General features: G+C 40.0%; 1 protein-coding gene across 2 annotated transcripts in view; it reads right to left on the bottom strand.

The window, feature by feature from the left end:
* HPSE2 (heparanase 2 (inactive)) overlaps positions 1 to 22,094 on the bottom strand; it is a 607,678-nt gene that overhangs the window by 29,927 nt on the left and 555,657 nt on the right. The window lies entirely within an intron of this gene.

Here is a 22,094-nt window from a genome sequence, read left to right as displayed (position 1 = left end):
AACTCAAACAGAAGAACGTTTGCAAACCATGGTGCTAATTCTTGGTCATCCTCAATAATTCTAAAATAAAAGGAATAATTCTAAATTAAAAAGAATGTGATGCTTTTAACCATTCCAGGGTCCATTTGTAACTGATTAATACATATTCAATCTGTAACCCACATATGCATTTGAATTTATAAAAGCCTGTTCACCAGCACCTTAATTTGTATTGTTTTTGCTATTATCATATTTTTGGTTTTGTATTTGATACAAACATAAAATTTGCACTTGTATTGTGTAAGTTTTTAATCACCTGTAATGGGTAACGACCACAGTGTTTATAACTCACCATGTAAAATAGGGCCTCCTAATTTGTTTAGGGGCTTCTCCTCCTCTTCCCCTCCCCAGTTCTGGAAGTCAGTGAACATGCTACTCAGTGCTTGCTACTTAAAGTCTTAAAGACATCAACCATGTCTTCTTAGCCTTCATCTTTCCAGGCAGAAGCCTCTGAATGATCTTTTTTTTAACTTGGGTGGCCATCTATAACATCAGCTGCTTAAAAATGTCTGCTGAATTGCATAAATCTGAACACAGTCTCAAAGCCTCTTTGCCACCAGCATAGCTCCACATCTGCCCTGAGCAGTGGGCTCCAGGCCTTGCCCAAGCACTTGCTTTAACTAACTTTAAGTGGCCTTAGCGTGGCTGTTAAATATGGTCTCCTGATGTTTTAAAGTGGCAAATATTTAATCATAGTAGATAACATAGAGGAGAAAAACATCTCATTGTTTTAATTTGCTCTAATTTGATTACAATTTCTGTGTCCTTGATTATTATTTATGAAGTGATCATCAGTCACCCATATTTCCAATGTCGTGTCCACCTTTTTCTTACTGATTTGTACTATATCTTTTAATGTTAGTGGTAAGAATCCTTTGGAATATATGTGGAACAAATATTCTGTCCAAGTTGGTAGTTTGCCTTTTATCACTTTTTATGATTTTTTTTGGTTAAATATGGTCTCCTGATGTTTAAATTTTTTTTTAATTTTGAAAATTTTTACAGGAAAATATGTCAATCTTTTTCTTTTGGTTTCTTCCTTTTCTTTTATTCTTAGAAAGTTCTTCCTTGCACAAGGAACAGATAACTCTTCACTTATATTTCTTCTAGTTCTTTTTATATTGCCATTTTAAAATTTAATCTTTTAATTCATTGAAAAATATTTTGCTGTATGATACTATTATTTTCTAAATAATTTACTAGTTGTTGTAGTGAACAACCTATCCCTAAGGCCCTCTTTATCACATACAAAGTTTTATATACATATAAATATGTAAAAAGATATGTATATAATATATATAATTAATATATAATATATAAATAACATATATTATATAATTATATTTAATATATATTCTATATTTATAATACACGTGTATATATGTATGTGAATATATAAATATATGATTATAATATACATTATATGCTATGTAATATATAATGTATTATAAAATATATGCATATATTTATGTATGCATATCTATAAATATGTAATTATAATACATAATATTATATATTATAATCATTATATAGTTATAATTATAAAATTATAAAAATGTTTGTAATAAATATATATTTGTAATTATAAAACATAATTATAATACATAATATAATATATATAATACATATATAAATATATCATATATTTGATATTTTATGATATGCATATCATGACACACTGATAAGAAATTTTATGTATAATTCTGTGTTTGGATTTTCTATTCTCTTCCACTGAACTCTCCTTTCTTTTTATTGGTTTCACATCATTTTAATTATTATAAGTTACATTTTAATATCTAGAGGTTTAAATCCATTTTGATTTAATTTTCTTTCTTTGTTCAAACTTTCCTTAATTACTCACATCCATTTATTTTTCCAAATAAACTTGGAAATCATTTTTTGTAGTGTTCATTATTGCAGAGAAGTTTTAGGCTAGCATGAATTTTATTCTGTGTTTGCTTAGCCCGTTTAGTTTCTCTTTTGTGTTCTAGCAGGACGCTTCTGGAGTCACATTTTATCCTTGATATTTGAGCTTTTACCAAAAACGTGTCAATATGGGTTTCTGCATTAATTTGTGGTATTTGGGGAATACTTTTGATCAGAAAGACTAAAGTCTGTCTTCAACCTGTGAGAATTTTCTTTAAATATAGCTTTGAGTTCTTATTTCCTTTCTGTCTGCTCCACTCTGTTTCAAGAGTCTGTTTGTTAGCTCTGCATCCTCAGTTCTGTGCATCTATCTCTTCTCATTCTTTCTTAATCTTTTTTTTTTCTCTCTGCAAGAGGATGTCCTCTGCACGGCATATCTGTTTTCTCCATGATCATTTCTGTCATTTACTAAGTCTGATGAGTATTTTAATTGTTTTTACAATTTTAGTTTCCTTGTAATCTTTTCTGGTCTCATTTAACTTACCTGATTGTTTGGCACTCAAACTTTTTTTCTTCCATTATATGTGTACTTATATATATGTTTTCCATAGACAGGAGAATGTATATAACTTACATGACAGTTCTGAAGCAAATGAGAAACTATCATCCACCTTAAAGCTACCAAAATACTCACTGTTGCATCTAGTTATTCCCATTTTTGTGTTTTTCATTCCCTTGCTTCATATCTTAGTTTTATCCATATATTTGCTCCTAAGCAATGTATTATTTAATTTTTTAGTTTTGTATAAGTGGTATCATGCTGTATGTAATTTTCTGTAAATCTCCTTTTTTCACTTAACATTATGCTTCTAAGATTCATACAGGTTGTTACATGTACTTATAGTTCATTCATTTTCAATACTGTATGATACTTCATTGAGTAAACACACTACAATTTATTTATCCATTCTTCTGCTGATAGATATTTGTGTCCAGATTTTTGCTATTATGAACAATGTGGCTTTGAACATTCTTGTTCCTGTTTCCCAAGACACAGCTGAAGAAATCTGGAGAAGCAGTACTCCCACTGTGATAAGAAGCCAGCAGCAGTCTCAGCACCTGGGTGCTTCTTAGAAATGCAAATTCATCGACTTTATCCAGACCTATCGGAATCAGAATCTCCAGGGGTGGGGCCCTCAAATTGTGTGGCTCACCAGGTGATTTTGATGCTCGTTAGAATTAGAGAAGCACTGTTCTAGAGTAGAAATCTAAAATGGAATTGCTGTCATATACAGGTATACAAATATTCAACTTTATAGGATAATACCAAACTCTTTTCCAGAGTGATTCCAATTATCACAAGGTACACTTTCTCTAGCAGTGTCTGTATGAGTTCCCTTTGATCCACATCTTTGCCAACACCTGTTATTTTCAGACTTTTTAATTTTTGCCAATCTAGTGGGCATACAATGCCTAGTTCTTCTGTATGTTAAGAAGTCCTTCCTCATGTCTAGTTCATAAAGATAATTTATATTTTCTTTTAACACTTTTAACATTTTTTTTCTTTCATAGTTAAGTCTTTAATCAATCTAGAAGTGATCTGGGAGTATGGTGTGGGGTAGGTATCTAATTTCATATTTTTCCATATGGATAGGTAATTATGCCAGCATCATTTATTAAATAGTCTCTCCTTGTTTTAGTGATCTGCAATGTCCTCTGTGTCATACATCAAACCTCCATATATTCATGGGATTGTTTCTGGGCTCTCTATTCTGTCCTGTTTTACTGTCCTGTGCCAATACCACATTGTTTTAATCACTATTGTTTTATATATGTCTTGAAATCTGGTAGAGCAAGTCCCCCTATCTTATTCTTCAGTAATGGCTTTGCTAATCCTGGACCTTTGCTCAATCATTGGTGTTTCAGAATCAGATTATCTAGTATCGAAATGAAATATTCTAGGACTTTAGAATTTCATTTAGAATTGAATTTAGAATTTAGAAATGAATTTGTAGCTCAAATGAGGAGAATTTACATTTTTATGATATTGAGTCTTTTTACCTGTAAATATGAAAGGAATTGAAAAATAAACTCCTTCTAGTCAGGGAATCTTTCTTCCATCCCTTCCTTCCCTCCCAAAACCCTCCCTCACCCCAGTACATAGTTGTGTATTCTTCATTGTGGGTCCTTCTAGTTGCGGCATGTGGGACGCTGCCTCAGTGTGGTTTGATGAGCAGCGCCATGTCCACGCCCAGGATTCAAACCAACGAAACACTGGGCCGCCTGCAGCAGAGAGCGCGAACTTAACCACTGGGCCATGGGGCCAGCCCCTGTCTTCCTCTTCTTTTAAACTCCATCTTCCCTCTCTCACTGTCTTTATCTCTCCCTCATGTAAACCAGCTCTCAGCAGAATCAAATTATATTTCCTTCTTCCCTCCCTCCCTCCCTCTTCTTTCTTTCATTTTACTATGAATATGTGCTATTTATATAGTCATAAATAAAATTAAGTGAAATAATTCTCGAATATCTCTTAAGGAAATGACATGAAGAGGCAGAAAAAATTATCTTTATGCATGAACAGATAGAAAAAAAAGAATGCACAAACAAGTCTAAAAACAACAACAAAAAGACATTGTGTGAAAGATGGAATATATACGGAAGTTTTCAGACAATAAGAGTCATCAAGAAGGAAGGCAAATATAATGGCTTTTTATGGTAATAGTAAAAAACATTCAAAGCAAGGAATGCATTGCAATTTTCAAGGGACAAAGAGAGATACAGAGAGACATTCTTTAAGTGTATCAGACATGAGAAGAGGTTGAAGAAAAATTGTGCCCATTTATTAGTTGGAGAGGGAAAACTAATAACAGATGACACTAAAAAGACAGAGGTTTTAAATCTTTTCTTTTTCTTTAGTATTTGTCAAAAAGTCAATTGTTGTCTGAAACCTAGACAATGCAGTATATGGAATAAGTTGAACCAAAATAAATGGGAAAAGAGAAAGAAACTGACAGAGTGTTTCAGAGTTTACTGGATTAATCACTGAACCATGTAGTCCTCCAGGTCTGAGACGACTTACCCATTCTTATAGCCTACCCCTAGTAGAGTGCCTGGCCTATAGGAGGTGCTAGAATTCAGCTATGGAATGCCTACTATGTTTAAGGCTCTCTGCTAGGCATTAGGGATATAGTGATGAATAAGACAAATGCAGTTCTTGCCAGAATGAAGTTTACAATCTAGCAAGAAAGATAGTCCTGAAGCCAATGAGTTAGGGAATTAATTAATTTCGATAGTACCAATGGTAATGGAGGAATCTGAGACCATATAATAGAAGATGTGACTCAGTCTGGTAGAGGGACGGTCAGGGAAGGAAGGAGTATCTCATGGAGTGACATTTAAGATTTGAGGAAAAGAGGGGAGGGGATAGACATTGTTTTAGGCAAGAGAAAGAGCTTCTGCAAAGGCTCTGAGATGGAAAGGAGTTTGGAATATTTGAGAAGCTGAAAGCAGACCAATTCAGCTTGGAGCTCAGCAAGCGAATACAAGATGAGGCTGGTAGGGCCAATTCATGTAGACCTCAGGATTTTAGAATTCGTCTTAAAATAAATGGGAAACCACTGCAGAATTTTAAGAGAGAAAGTGACATTATTCAATTTACATTAGCAAGTTGACTTTCACAGCTGTGAGGAAAATGGATTGGAGAAAACCACTTAGGTTAATTTAGAAGAAAAATGATGAAAGTTTGATTAAGGTTAGGAAGTTAAATTGGAGAGAAAAAGAGGGATTTGAGAGAGACTATTTAGGAGATAAAATTGATTGGATGTGGTGATTGATTGCATATAGAGAATGAACATGAAACAGGATTTTTAAATGTTCAAATCCTTACTTCCAGAAGATGGGATGGCTTCTGGTAGCACAGCAATAAGAGTAGTGCATCCCTTCTGCCTCAACCCCACCTCTTGCTGACCCAACTCTAGCCCATTAAAGCTCAGTGAGATCAAGTTCTACCAGGGACAAGTAAAGAACATACCTAAAAGAAAACAGAATCAAACAGAGTAATAGTAATAACCAACAAATGTGCATTGGTCAAATCTTTCCTAATGTGTCCCTGAAATTTAGTTCTGAAGTTCCTTTTTTTCATTTTTAGTGCATATAAATCCAATGCATATTTTTGAAGGGTTTTGTTTTTATCCACTTACTTCACTCACTATTTCTCATATTTACTATTTCCACTAATCTAGAGCTGGGCAAGGGGACCCTTGCTTCAGAGAGCCAAGCTCCGGCCCTTGTTCAGCTGTGTCCCTCTCCATGGGGCAAGAAGTCCACAGAGCCAAGAGCTCATGCCTCTTTCCAGACCATGTTCTGAGTCCCATGGCCCTAGAATTCTCTACTCAGATAGTCCCTAGCTTGTTGCCAGGACGTGTGTAGACCTCAACCTGGGGTCTGGCTTTCTGAGAGTGGACTATAGCTCTGGAGTGTGTACCACTAGGCTGGAAAGGTGGCAAGAGGCAGCTACTGATGGAGGTTGTGATCAGGGCTTGGGCTTGCAGACTGGGTTGTCTACACTGCATGACCATGAGACCCCTGATGATAAACTACAGAACTAGAGGTGGGAAGGTGGTGCTGGGCTGTGGTCCTAGGCTCTGACCAACCAGGTAAGAGCTGTGAATACATCCTTTCATTTTACAAGCATTTTCTGAGCACGTATTAGTGGCATCCAAGTGTCAGCCTAGGTGATACAAAGATGAACAAGACATCCTCCTGTCTTCAAGGAGCTTAGGGGCCAAGATACATGTAAACAATTCTCTGTGAAACTAGGCTGACTAATGTAAAGTATGCGCAGGAATCACTTGTAGTACTTTGGGAATTCAGAAGAGGAAACAATTATTTACGACTGGGGGATTCAGGGAAGGCTTCACAGGGCAACAAAAGTGGAGGAGTAATTTGTTTGGAGTTGAAAGATATATATTCAAATCCTGGAAAGTGATCATCTCCAAACCTCAGTTTCCTTGTAAGACTTTAAGGAGATGGTATATCTGGAAACATCTATCATAGTGCCTGATATATCAAATGTATTTAATAAATGTTGCTCATTCTTGTCTTTATTCCTTGAAAGATTTTTTTAGCCTCATGAAAATAGTTATATTCTAGTACGTACACAGTTATGCTCCAAGTTGCCCTGAAAACATAACCATCACTGGAGTGTGTGTGCGTGCCTGTGTGCATGTGTTGGGAAGGTTAAGGATGGTGGAAGGAAGCTCCTTGAGATCAGGGCTTACCTTTGCATCCCCAGTGCCTGTGAACATACATACTGGTACTCCATAAATGTTTGATTGAATGAACGATCGAATGAAGATTCACCTCCAGAAGCTGATGGGAGGGCTTCCAGCACTGAACGGGAGTGACACGATAACTTTGCAAGGTTCAAAGGTCATGGTTTTCCTGAGCACTGATAGGTCTTTCTGCAGGTGCCTAAACTTGTTTAATCTCAATATTTTCTGCTTCTGTGAAGTATACATGTATTGAAGTGTGACAGCAAAATGACATATATTTTTCCTTCATGGAGCCTCTTGTCTGACTTCCAAAGTCACAAAAACCTAGTTAATGCTAGTGGGCACAAAGGGTACACTAGTAGCCGCTCTTCGTCTAGATATCTGACCTCAGAGAGCCAAGAAGAAATGAAGTGGAACATCCCCGTTGGTTTTGCACCAGACATGGTGCTATGCCAGAGCTCACATGTAAGGGGAAGAACGCTGCAGCTCCGACTGCCTCCACAGAGAGGGCGTGCAGGGCAGATCCACGAAGTTTCCATGTGACTGCAGCATCTTTGGAAATACTCAAAGCTGCAATTTCCCTTGCTGTCTTCTCTAGAGGGAATGAATCCCCTCCAATCCATTTTTTGCTCACCTTACTTAAAACTGTCAAGTGGCTTCCTGTTGCTTGCAGGCTAGAGACTGAGACCAGAGGTTTTAACATGAATTGGCCCCTTACCACCTTGCGTTTCTCTACCTGGCCTTTTGGGCTGCAGGACATTGATTTTTTTCTCCCTCCCACCACGAACAGGGCCTTCCTGTTTTCTAATTACCTCCTACTCCTGGTCCCACACACCTCTTCCCAACTCAAGCTTACACACACACACGCGCCTGCACACACACACGCACCTGCGTGCACACACACACAAACACACATACACACTTGCTTTTTTAACTCTTAACTGAAATGTTAGCTCTAGAGTCACTTTCCAAGGGAGCACTCCCATCCCTTGCCTGAGCTAAGTTACATTTCTATGTTCTATGTTCTTAAGGAACTATTTCTTTCCCTTAGGACATTGATTCAGTTTGTATTTGCATATTTATTGATAGGATTTTCTGATTCATTTGTCTCTTCGCTTCTAGACTATGAATTCCATGATGAATGGGACTGTGTTTTCCCACAGCCATATCCCCGGAGCCTAAGACAGCATCTAGAACAGAAAGGTGCTCAATGAAGAGTTGGAACTAGAAGAGGTACCCATTTTCCCCTTGGTCTGGCCCCCTGCCCCTTGCCTCTCTTACCCAGTCTCATCTATAGCTGGACTTCAGGTAATCTACTGTGAAACAAATTACAGAGTTTTTCTCTACTCAGCCCTATCAATCCCAGACCTGAGTAAGGGCGAGAGGAATCACTGGCCCAGCTGGGACTCCTTAGAGCAGCCAGTGGCAGCAGTGAGGAATTTCGAGCTCAATACAATGGTAATGATACCCAAACCAGAGAATCGAGTGGAATTGAGACCCAGGAAGCCTCTGGAAATGCAGCCCAGAAGGTCATCACACAAGCGGCACTGGATATGAAATCAGAATTCCAGGCATACTGCAAGTGAAAGCCATCACAAGCTTGCACAAAGACTTATAAAGACCTGCCTTCATCTGCTCACTGGGAAAACGTAGGAGACGTTATCTGGGTTCAAAATGCCATGGGCAGAATTGATAAGTTTGCTATAAAAATTGCCAAATTATATGCTTTTAATAAGACTTATTTTTGGAAAAAAGGCGTTTGAACTATTTTTGTTTCAACAACCTGGATAGTGGGATCACAAAGGTCTAGCATGCCGATGAAGATTTCCTCGTGTTTAGTATCAGAATGAATTGCCAAGTGATGCAACCACTGTGGAAAACAGTTTGGCAGATCCTCAAAAAAGTCAAACATAGAATTACCATATGACCCAGCAATTCCACTCCTAGGTGCATGCCCCAAAGAACTGAAAACAGGGACTCAAATAGATACCTGTATGTGAATGTGCGTTACAGCATTATTCACAGCAGCCAAAAAGTGGAAACAACACAAGTGTCCATTAACGGATGAATGAATAAACAAAATGTAGTGTATCCATACAATGGAATATATTATTCAGTCATAAAGAGAATGAAGTTCTGATACATGCTACAGCATGGGTGAATCTTGAAAACACTGCTACGCAAAGAAGCCAAACACAAAAGGACAAACATTATATGATTCCACTTAAATGAAATATCTAAAATAGGTAAATTCACAGAGATGGAAAGTAGAATAGAGGCTACCAGAGGCTGGGGAGAGGCAAGAATGGGGAGTTATTGCTTAATGGTACAGAGTTTCTACTCGGAGCAATGAAAAACTTTGGTAATAGATGGTGGAGATGGTTGCACAACATTGTGAATGTACTTAATGCTACTGAATTGTATACTTAAAAATGGTTAAATTAGCAAATTTTATCTTATATCTATTTTTCCACAATAAAAAAGAAAAAAAAGAGAATGAATTGCCAGAAATAACCTTTCTTGAGAATAACTTGGTAATATGCATCAAAAGCCTCAAATTGCTGCCTACCCTTTGACCCAACAATTCCTCTTCTCATAGTTTATTCCAGAGATATAATCACAGGTGTGTGCAAAGATTTATCTGTAAGATGGTTGTAGTGGCCACCGTTGGTTTTGTGCCCTGATATCAATTCCTCCCTCCTTCTGATTACAGCATCTGGATTTTCTTTTGGGAAATGATTCAGCCATGATCGTACACTGTTTATCAAAGTTCCCTGATCTCTCTTAAGGAGAGTGAGTGATCATATTAGGCCAGCTGGGCTTTCTCTCCAGGGAATCTGGAAACTGAATGGTACGGCCAAGCACACCGAGGGCGGCTGGAGTGGATTTATGATACGGAGCAGCACCTTGCAGAGAATGACCGTTAACTGGTGATGCCACCTGAGTTCCACAGTGCCCTGGATCCTATCCTTTCCAAGCTGGGTGCTTCAGCTTTTCAACTACCTCATTTATTCTCTGCTTAAGTTCCCTAGATTCCTTCCCTCCTTTTTCTTAAAGAAAAGAATCTTAATTGGTTCAACGGTCATCACAGTATTATGTTTAATGGGGAAAAAAACCCTGAAAACAATTAAATGTTCAATAAATAAATTAGCGGATAAACAAATTATTGTAGATCCAACTATGGATATTTTGCAATAGCTAAAAATTATATTTTAGAAGAGTATTTACTGATGTCAAAATATGTTCATTATAATGCGTAGAAAAAGAGCAGGCTCTAAAATGCAGTGGTCCTATTTTTGAGGGGAAATAAGTGTCTCTCTGTGCGGTTAAACTTGAAGGCTCCACACCCACTGAACACCGTGGTGGCACTCTCTTTCCAGCTCCCTGAAGGCCCATTCTCCTACGCCTCTGGGCCCTAGAAATGCTGTTCCCTTTGTCTGGAGTACCTCTTCCCCCTCATGCCCTGCCTGGCTAACTCCTTGTCCTTCTCTGGGTTTCTGCCTAAGAGAAACTTCCTCGAGGAAGCCTCCTGAAGGCCCAGGTCTGACTTAGGGTTTCTCCTGTACGTGATCCTGTGGACCCTGCAGTTCTCCCTCCTAGCAGTTTTCATGCTGTATGTGAATCGCCTGTTTACTTGTATGTACTCTTCACTAGACTCCTCAGTGAGATCAGGGTCCATGTTTGCTCATAACAATGTCAATGGGCATTTGAGTGCTTAATAATGTGCTCCACATGTGTTATCTAACTGAGTTCACCAATCAATCCTGCTCATGAGGAAGCACTGTTATCTTCCCTTTTTACAGGTGAGGATACTGAGACTTAGAGACATACAGCAATGTACCTAAAGTGATGGAGTGGTAGCTCCAGCACCTAGCACAGTGTCTGGGTATATAGTAGGTGCTTAATGAATATTTGTTGAATTAATAAATGAATGCACTAAAATTATGTTGATAAATCTCACTATTGCAGTTCTCTGAATCTATAGTTGAAAAGTATTGCTAGACATTGCTCATCAAGCCATTCTGAGGCAGCGTCCCACATGGCAGAACTAGAGAGACGTACAACTAGAATATATAACTGTGTACTGTGGGGCTTTGGGGAGAAGAAGAAAAAAACAAAACAAAACAACAACAAAGTGTTGCTAGGATTAAAAGTGGCTGCGTGATCAATGGGTAAGATGTCAGCATGCTGCCGAAAGGGAAAAACATCTTATCTCACTGCCTAGTTAATTCATGTGAAGCTCCTTTAAAAATTCAGAGCCACTGCTGCCTGAGATAAAAATCAGTCCGGTCTTCACTCCTCTGAGTGCTCTGTGAGAGTTAGTAAAACGGAGGCCATGCTTCACCGGCTGACGTAGGTACGGGGTAAGGCAAGAAGTAAATGCATTCTTCCTCGCCTGAACTGCCCCCCAAGATGCCCTGTACTCCTCTTTGCTGCACTTTGAAGACCTGAGCAGAGCCCGAGCCCCATTGTCTAGACCGTCACACTGTGAGAAATGGCCTGGAGTACGAAGAACTAACCTGGACAAATGTGATCATCAGTTGAGCACTATAGTGAAGAGAAAAGGAGCAGGCTGCCAAAATCCCAATTTTAAGTTGGGATTCAGCGAACAAAAGTAGGCAATAAGAGGGGCCAGCCTTGAGGCATTCTGCTTCCATGGCCCGGGGGGTTCACAGGTTCAGATCACAGGCATGGAGCTGCACACACAGCTCATCAAATTATGCTGTGGTGGCATCCCACATACAAAATAGAGGAAGACTGGCAATGCATGTTAGCTCAGGACCAATCTTCCTCACCAAAAAAAAGAAAAGAAAGAAAGAAAGAAGGAAGGAAGGAGGGAGGGTGGGAGGGAAGGAAGGAAAGAAAGAAAGAGGTGATAAATTTCCTGCTTTTCACTAGGATTGTCAAGTTTCCTAAATTCACTGGGGTCTCCCCGATTTTATAAGAGATGCTGTAAAATTATAAGATATATATCTTATTATTTATATTTATAATATCTTATGTATCATATAATATTTACAATATGTTATATATTTTATATATATATTTCTTATTATATATATATATGTCTGTGCCCTTGGTTCCTGCCAAAACTTGCTCTTTGACCCCGGTTCCTGACACAGAGCTCCTAAAACTTTTATAATTTCTTGGCTGAGAGCAAAGAAATTATTCTAATGAGGTGATTCTTGCTGGGTTCCTGGATGGGGGCTGGTCACCAGAAAGACCCAGCCATGATAAGCTTGGCACTGTCAGCCCCACCCCCCATTTTCTGGCGAGGGGAAAGGGGCTGGAAATTGAGTTTCTAATTGATTCTGTCTATGTGATGAAGCCTCCATAAAGATCCGGAAGTAAGGGGCTCACAGACTCCTGGGTTGGTGAAGACATCCATGTGCTGGGAGGGTGACAGGGACAGATGCTCCTATGCTCAGACTCTTCTGGACCTTCCCCGGGGTATCCCTCATCTGGGTGTTCATCTGCACCCTTTATCATATCCCTTATTATATAATAAATCCGTAAACCTAATTAAGTGTTTCCCTGAGTTCTGTGGACTTTTCCAGCAAGTTATTGAACTGGAGGAGAGAGTCATGAAAATCCTGATTTATAGCTGGTTGTTAGTCAGCAGCACCAGGGGCAACCTGGGACTTGTGAGTGGCATCTGAGTGGGGTCAGTCTTGTGGGACTGAGCCCTTAACTTGTGGGATCTCATGCTAACTCCAGGTATATAGTGTCAGAACTGAACTGAATTCTAGGATATGCAGGGGCTGTCAGAGAATTGGTCAGTGTGGAAAAAAACCCACCACACACCTGGTGTTAGAACTGTTGTGAGTGTGGTAGTAGTGTGAGAATAAAGGAAAAAACGGAGTTTTTCCTAGACAGATGGCTAGTTCCAGGCACACTTTTTTCCTTTCCTTTTTTTTTTTTTTTTTTGGTGAGTAAGATTGGCTCTAAGCTAGCATCTGTTGCCAATCTTCCTCTTTTTGCTTGAGGAAGATTGTCTCTGAGCTAACATTGGTGCCAATCTTTCTCTATTTTGTATGTGGGACACCACCACAGCATGGCTTGATGACCAGTGTGGAGGTCTGTGCCTGGGATCCAGGCCTGTGAACCTTGGGCAGTGGAAGTGCAGTGCATGAACTTAACCACTATGCAACCAGGCTGGCCCCTGGGCACAGTTACTTTTTATCCAGAGTGTAGGGGAATATATTAGGAATAATCTTTTCTCTTGAATCCCAGAACCTGAGAGAAAGTATACCATTTCCCTGGTCCTGAAACCTAGAGCAGGGACTTCTATGCCGGGCACTATTAGTGACTGGGGCCTGCTAATTTTCTGTTGTGGTGGCTGACCTGTGTATTGTAGTATTTTAGCAGGATCCCTACTCTGTACTGACTAGATGCCAGTAGCACACACGCCCCCTAGTTGTGACAACCAAGCATGTCTCTACATCTCCCCTGGAGGTCAAAATCCACCCCTCCTATTCTGGAGACTGTGGCACATGGAAGACACTGGTGCACCCCCCTCCCACACATCATAGAGTAGCTCGTAGACATACATGTGGACACACTCATGCTTCTTGTTTATTTACAAGAAGGGGTGGAGGGAAACAGTATCCATAACCTAACATTTTATGTTTGATGGTGACATGTAAGAATGTCTAATAGTTTGTTAATGATCATTTGGGAACTTTTCCTTCCATTCACCTCAGTCAACTAACGTTTCCAAGCATGGAAAACCTCTATTACAATCTTTGCCTTTGCAATGGAGCTGGTTCCCTGGACCACTTTGGATTTCTGGACACTTGTGTATGCTCCTAGCAGAGGCAGAAAAGCATGGGCTTTGGAGTCAGGCACCCTGGATTGGAATTCCATTTAAAACTCACCCATCTGTGTTCATTGCAAGCCACTCAACTGCTCAAAGCTGCACATTCCTCAACCACAAAAACCTTCCTTGCTTAATCATGGTGAACATTGAATGAGATGAGTGCTGGGAAACGCCTAGCTCAGTCCTGGAAGTAGAACCAGTTTCTGCTCACGAATGTTTCCTTCCTTTGCTGCTTGATAATTACGCAGGAAGTAGGAGTAAGGGAAAGCTTCCCTTTCAGGGTCTAGTGCCTTGGAACAGTCCTGCAGCTCTTCTCAAAAGAGTGAGGGCAGGTGGCAAAGTCATGCTGGGATAATCAGGGAAGGTTCTTGAATATGACTTGCATCCTTCCCCTGGAGGTGTCTGGAAGCAACTTGGGGTGCAGTTAGTGAAGACTGGGCTTGAGTGGGTAGAGCTTCATCAAGGAAAGTGTCCTCAAAGGGTGAAAGGGCTGCTGGCACAGAAGTTTCGTTTCACTCAGGGGACCTCTTCGACGTCATTTTGCAAGCTATAACGTGGGTGGCATTAACTGAGGTCAGACTTGGGTTCTAGCTCAACTTCAGCACTTTTTGGGTGAGACTACCACCTTGGGCAAGATACTTTGCTTTCAAGCCTCAGGATCATCATCTATAAAATAGGATAATACTTGAGCCTACCGCATGAGGTTGTTGTGAAGATTAACAAGATAATGCATGTAAAGGGATAAGCTCACTGCCTGGTGAGTAGTAGACGCTGAGAGATACTAGCTGATGCTACGGTTAATAATCGTCTTCTGTAAAGGCCTGTGCTTATATGTATCGTATCTGAATATACTCTAGAAAGGATGAATGATGGGGAAGACAAGGTCCAAGGTAGATGAGACAGAACTCAAACAATTAACCAATCAAAAGAGAACAAGCGGAAGATAAGGTATATATGGGAGAAAAATGCAGGAACAAGATAGAAAGAAAAGGAGGCAAAAAAGACAAAGGTTAAAAGTGAATAGTGGCACTTTTACGTAAAAGCTGGGGGCCAGCTACCTGTGCGCACTAAAGTCTTAGAGAATCAGGCCAGCAACAGGGACAGAGGAGGGTCTCGCTTCACTAGAAATGAATGGAGAGCTATAGAAGGACTTTTTGTCTAGATGTCATCAGTCAACATTTGCTGAGCACCTGTGATGCACTGGACAAATAGAAACAGCTAAGATATGGTTTCACACCCTGAAGAGGTCACAGTTTAGTTGGCCGAAAGCCAGCGTGGTCTCTAAGTAGAGCTCTGGAGCTAACTCTGAGGCCCCACCTCTCCTTCCTTAATTGACTCACCCTTCCGGAGTTGGTAGGCAGAGGCGGGCAAGCCCCTGTGGCCTTCAGCACATCCTTTCCCTCTCCAAACTTGCCCTTTTTTTTTTTTTTACCACCAAAGCTTTTCTGTACCAAAGTATTTGTACAAGTTGGGAAAGTTAAATGCATGTGAGGGACTTAGAGAAGAGGTTTTATAATAATGCACTGCTATCTGGGCAGGCTACAGAAGCTGAGCCAGTAGAGAAATTTCTGGAAGGGCATGTAGAAAGAAATTGGTTCATCCCTTTGTCCAGGTGGCATAATGCTAGCACCTTTCTGACTACAAAGAGTAGAATCGAGTCTATAAGTCAGCCACAGACTTAACCACAGCTTTAACAGGGCCACGCAGGGTCAACCACCCCCTGAGGAGACATTTTGTTGACAGCCACTCTGATGAGCTCGGGGGATTCAGAAGACAGAAGTGAAGGTGGTCTCCACTCAGCTCCAGGAAAGCCTGTGGAACATTGCATTGTCCACAGCTATTTTGCAGCTGCTTCAATTAAAAAATTAAGCTATATCTGAGCAGCAGCAACATCCTTGAGAGCCAAATTGGATTCCTCCTTGGAAAACAAGCTACAGACCACAGCTTTTTTGTGCAGACACTCATTAACAAATATGTAAAAAAAATACCAGTCAGAGAAAGATGTTTTCCTGCTTTGGAGACTTTTAAAAAAGCATTTAATTCAATCTGGCACGCATGGCTGAACCTGAAATGGCTACAATGTGTAACTGGTGGGAAAGCATGACCAAAGCAGTCTGTCAATCCACCCTCTGCAGGACAAACACACCCGGAACTCAGCTGGGGTTAGGAGAAGCAGCTAGCTCCCTTGACTTTTTCTGAACACTGGAGAAGGGTTTTCTATGCTTGAGGCACTTCTAAGTTCAGCATCTTTCCTGAGGAAAAGAAATGCTGCCTGCAGAAAACTAGGTTAGTCTCTCCATCTCTCCCCTTGGTCCTGAGCAGAAGGGAAATTGCTAGGCAGGACACAACTTATAGACCCTAGGACCATCTACAGAAAGATTTAAAAGCCAATTTTCAGGAAATAGTCCCAAATAACCTCACACTTTACTTTTTTAAGAGTAGAATATGCTGTCTGTGCTTTTATGGTGTCCATTAAGTTTGTCTGGACTATAGACGCTGCTCTATGAGGCCCATACTCAAGTGGATTCAGGCCTCCCAGTAAAGTGGGCTTCAAGATGCAAGGTAAGATCCACCCTTTAAGAAGAAACTGCATATCTAATGACTTTTAGGATATTTTCATTGATATTAGGCTTTATGTGATTTTAAAGAATAGTTAAATTTTCAGTCATCAAAGTGTATTTACGGTACCCCAAAGCCAGGGCATGTGTGTAGAAATATGAATAAGATGAAGAAACAAGCTGGAGAGGGCAGAGAATCTTTGTTCCCCTCCATATCCTACAACGGAAGCTGGCGGGTACTTTCCCATTGGTGAAGAGCAAATAAGTGTATGAGTCGTGTGAGGCAGTTCCAGGATGTGAGAAAACAGGTCTCGTGGAATAAGGCCCACCTCCATCAGGGAATCTCATGAGGAGGAGACAGAGGCAGCAGAGAGAAAAGGCAAAAGACCTGCATCTCGCCTGTGCCTTGAGTATAGTTCTCATTATGGTGACATTTTTGCTGAATCAAGTGAAGAGGAGGACTGATAATTAACTGGCAAACCCATGTTGCCAAACTGGATCATTCCAACAGAAAATACACTAGAAGGAAAATTAACCAAAGTGGTTATCCATACAGCAGGATTTTTCTGGATTGTGGCTCAATTTTTCCTATATTGATGCTGCCCTATGACCAGGGACAAGAAGCAGTCCTCTTGGCTGGGCACAGCACAGAACCAGTGGAAAAGCTTTTTATTTTCAGCCATTACCTCATCCTTACTATTCAGTGAGTGATTGAGAGTTAGTGACAGGAATACTTTGGAGCAGGTTCTTTGCCAGTGTATATTCTTATCCTTAAAAAGTGCAAATGGGAGGCCTCAGGACCAACTCAGTAGCTACCTTTGATATTTTTATACAAAAATCCCACATATTGAAAATCAATCATAAACCTGAAGAGCTTCATTTATGGGATTTTATAGACTTTGCGTAAAGAAATATTAGTTGATGGAGAAGCTAGAAAGAACAGCAATCTTGGCACAGAAACCTAGGATGAAATAGAATATGGACTCTTTGAAATGGGCAAAATTTTCAAAGTTCAAAGAAAAGTCCAATTCCAGAAAATTTCCAGCTGGAAAACAGCTTATTGAACTCTGAATGAAGACATTATTATAAATCTCATTACATAATTTGATAATTTTGACATTTGTGAAAGCACACTGACATAAGTCTTGAATTGCACAAAGTCAAAATTCTCCACACAGAATAAGCTGGATGGAAAATTTTATCCTAATTTTGCTCTGATTGCCATTCTTTAATTTTAAGTGACAGCAGTTGTTTTAAAAGCATAAGTGGAACACTGAAAATGCATTTAAAATTTTCCTTTATGATTAAGAATTAAAGTCTATGTCGTATAGGTTCACTACCTGGTCTCTCGCTTCCACCTCAGTAAAGTTTCCTCTACTGTTGTCGTCTTGAAATTCTTCATAATTTTGTCTTTGAACTTGTGTTTTGTAAGTGAAGTCTAATGAGACAGTGGACACATGAGCAGGGGAGATATACACAATATGTGTGTCTGAGTTTTTAACTATCCAATTAACAAATAGTGTTTTCAATGCCCCGTGAGCACAGAATTCTGGTGGATCCATAATGCGTGGGAGTTCGACGAGACTCAAACTGAGTGCCAGGTGAGTGTGTGTAAGTGGGGAATGGAAGGGCTGACAGCCTCGAGAGGCCACACTTTCTGTTCACACCAAAACTTGTTTCAAACACAGGAAGAAGACAATAGCATTCTAAGAAACATAAAAGAACCCTATTGTACTCAATCTTATTGATATTACTTCCCTGTATTAGCCAACCACTTTTGCTGAAAATGACAACAGAAGGAAAGAGAAAGACAGGGCAACCTTTTTCTTTCAGTCCTTCCTTACTTATCAATAATCTGAAGGTAGAGAGTATTGGTAGAATGTGCTCATATCAAAAAGTGAAATAAAAATAGTTGAGTTAGTTTCATGCAGTGCTTCCATTGTTCTGGTAAGAAGACAATATATATGCATTTACAAGCTATAAAACACAAATTGTATAATTTTGGTAATTTGCATACAATTTAAATTAGCATTTATGTCTCACATGCACAATATAAAGAGGAATGGCAAAATTCATGCTAATTATTTAAAATTTTAATTTTTCTTTACTTAGAACAACATTAAATAGCAAATAAAAAAATACCATAAGTCAAGAGAGAGACTGGCAGAAAGGAAAAAAGCTTTATATTTTAGCACTTTTAATGTCACTTTGTTGAAGTTGAGTTCCCACGTTCTCATTTTGCTTGGGGACCTGCAGATTACATTACAGGTGGCATGCTCACTCCTCACTTTTCTAAACACCTGTATGGAATTGCAATATTCCATGGGCACGTAGCATAAAATAGGGTGGAAGTCCAAAAAACACAAGAGACTGATGGACTACTTGCTGGGAAGACAGGCCTAAGGGAGAGCCAAAGTGACTTTTTGACTAAAAAAGGAAAAGCCCTAGAAGGAGAAGAAAAGATGGCAGCTGCTAATTAAGGGAAATAGAAGGATCTTCTTCTGGTGAAAATTGAATTTGATGGGTGAGACCCACAAGTTTCAGAGAAAGCAGAGTAGGCCTGTGGGCTGCTGCAGTGAGCAACATCTACCTCTGTGCCTCGGGACCTTAGAAGGGCAGGAAGTAAAACATGGGGGTAGGGTGGGCTGGGCTGAGGTGGATGTGAACTCAGAAGGGCGAGACTGGTAAAAAGAGTCTTCAATAGTTTACCTCCATAAAAGAATGCAGGAATTTGGCAGCATAAGGAAAGTAGTGTTTGGCAGCTTTTAACACCGACCTTGAATAACATTTCAACTTAAAAGTTTTGATGTAACTCTCCAGTGAGAGTCTCTCTCCTATAGGTTAGATGCTCCCATGAGTGCAAGGCAAAATTACACAAGTTGTCTAAGAACGCATTGTCTAAGATGTAGTTTTCTGGCATCACACACCCCTAGGTCACCTCATAGAACAGGGAGATGATGATTGTCATCACACCTCAGGCAAAAAGTGCACAGCCTCAGAGTTTCTGCTATTTTGAGCATTCTAGTATGGTTAGATGGAGAAAACAGTTCTGTGTGCTGCTTAAGGACCTGGGTGTGGGCAGAAGGTCTAGGAAGAGCCTTGGTGCCGCAAGGGAAATCTCAGCCCTATGAGCACAATGATTAGAAGGTAAGGTCTAGATAGAATCTTTGTCTTTTACTGTGAATTGGTGTTCACATGAGTGATAGGGAAAATTATTGACAATTCTTATAAGGAAAACCACAGCTTTGGTGTGACGATGAAATAGAAATGTGTGTAAGTCATTTACACAAATGTCATTTCTCTCATAGCATAATAACAATCACATTATTAGATGTAGCAGATCAACTCTGATGTAAGTTTTATTTTGATTACAACAGTAACTCCAATATTAAATTAAACTGTATAGTATAAAGTTTAGCACTAGTCATAGGGAACCAGTCTCATCCCCAAATCACATTTCCTTGGTTCAAATTTCAGTGCCTGTGCTCATGTAGCATGGCCATCTGCTCATGACTTCAAAAATAAGTACAGAGACCATTGTTTCTAAAGGACCTGGAGGGTAAACTAGAGATGAGGGTCATCAGTAAGTTTATAGATGGCACTATGGGAAGAAGGGTGGGTTAGGAATTCCAAATAGGAATAAACGCAGGGTAGAGGGCTGGAGAGAAAATCATAACCATGAAAGTGAACAATGGTGAAGGACTGCCTTTGTGTGGTCAGGACTAGATTAGGATCATGGCTTATTGGGGGTGGAGCAGTTGAAGCTGGTATAAATTTTTGGGGCCTAGCACTCCGGATGAGGGCCCAGGGTCCAACTGTGCTAATATCAATTCAAATTCCTTGCAAAGATTTTCAGCTAGTCCACTCTTGCTTGGGGAGGGGCAGAAACATTTTTCAGGAAAGCTCAAACCCATTCTGGGGTTTGTATAGTGTTGATGTGATTTAGAATAATACTAACTTTTATTGCATATAAGGAGATAGAATGTGCAAAGTGATCCCTCGATTTCCCTCTTATGCTTACTCTTTCCTGTCCAATCCATCCACATGTCCTTTCATTTTTACCTCCTAATATATCTCTCATCTGTCCCCTTCTGCCCCTCTTTATTGCCATTACCCTTGTCTGAGCCATCACAGTTTCTCACCTGGTCTGCAACAGCCTCCTATCTAGGCACTCTGCCTCCACGCTTGACTTTACAACCCGTTCTCCACTAAAGTCATAGTGGTAAAACATAAATCAGATCATATCAGTTCCTTGCTAAATCCCCTCTCTGGCTGCTCATTGCTCTTAGACTAAAATCCAAGCTCCTCATAGTGATCTTCACGCTCTGCTCCTGAAGATCAGATTTTCATAATCGGGTTCCTACTTAGCTCTCCAACCTCATTCCATATCACTCTTCTCCTACCCCACCAGATCTAGCTTTCTTCTCTGTTCTATGACTCCTTTGGGCCTTCTCCCTTTTAAGGCCCCTGCACAAAATCTTCCCCTGGCTCTTCTTGAGGCCACCTCATTCTCATCCTTCAGGTTTCTGCTTGAGCATCCCTCCTCAGAGCCCTATCTTTACCACTTTATCTAAAATAGCCTCTTCGCCAGATTTCTCCAAACCCTTATTGCATTTCTTACATCTGTAGTAACTATCTTATTTATACGGTTATGTATTTATTATTTGTTTCTCCCCTAGACAGACTCTGAGCTTCTTGAAAGCAAGAGGCCATGTCTATTTCCTTCATAGTTATATTCCCAGAACCTAGCACAGTATGAGCACAAGGCTGGCACTCAGTAAGCATGTATTGAATAATACATAGGAGATGAATAACTCATCTCCTACCACAAGGCCACTGCAGTGCCCAGCATATTTTAAAACCGAAACTCTGAATCCTATGGTCATTCCTGGGGAAGGAATCTGTAGTCACAGAGCTGATGAGCATACCTGGACAGTAAAATTAACCATATCTTCAAGCTCCCAAGTTGCTTCTCTGAGGCCCTTCAGGGGTGGGATAGGTGGGCATTGTGCACGGTCAGGTGATCTCTGACCCAGTAGCACTGGCAACTTTGGCAAAAATATTTTTTTCTTTTTTGTATTTTCCACCTACATTTTCTATGCCTTGGGAATGCTTCTAAAATTAGCATCACCTACACTCTCATTAAGGTGGCTTCAACATCTGCCTTCTAGATCAGGAATGATGATGAGAGAGACAATTAAATGGTTCCTCATCCCTGACAGGCTCACAGCAGGCCTCCCTCTGTTCAGCCCAGAGTCACTCATCACTCTCCCGTGTTTGTCTTTCTCCAGCCAGCTTTTAGTTCACTTGACTGGCTTTGATTCAACACACTTAAGTTTTGAAAGCTGAGCTTTATGAGGTATAATTCTAGATGCTCACATTCTCTGAGTCATGTCTTTTTATCACAAAAGCATATGAGGTGAGTTTTAGAGGGCATTTCCGGAAGCAGAGCTGGAATTGAAAAAAAAGAGTCAGAGAGCAAGAGGATGGACGGTGCTTTGATCAAGACTCATTCCCCAGGCCACATGGTGATTCCAT

Source organism: Equus przewalskii, chromosome 1 (genome assembly GCF_037783145.1).
Source record: "Equus przewalskii isolate Varuska chromosome 1, EquPr2, whole genome shotgun sequence".
In the NCBI taxonomy this organism is placed as follows: Eukaryota; Metazoa; Chordata; class Mammalia; order Perissodactyla; family Equidae; genus Equus; species Equus przewalskii.
This window is presented reverse-complemented; position numbering and strand designations above follow the sequence as displayed.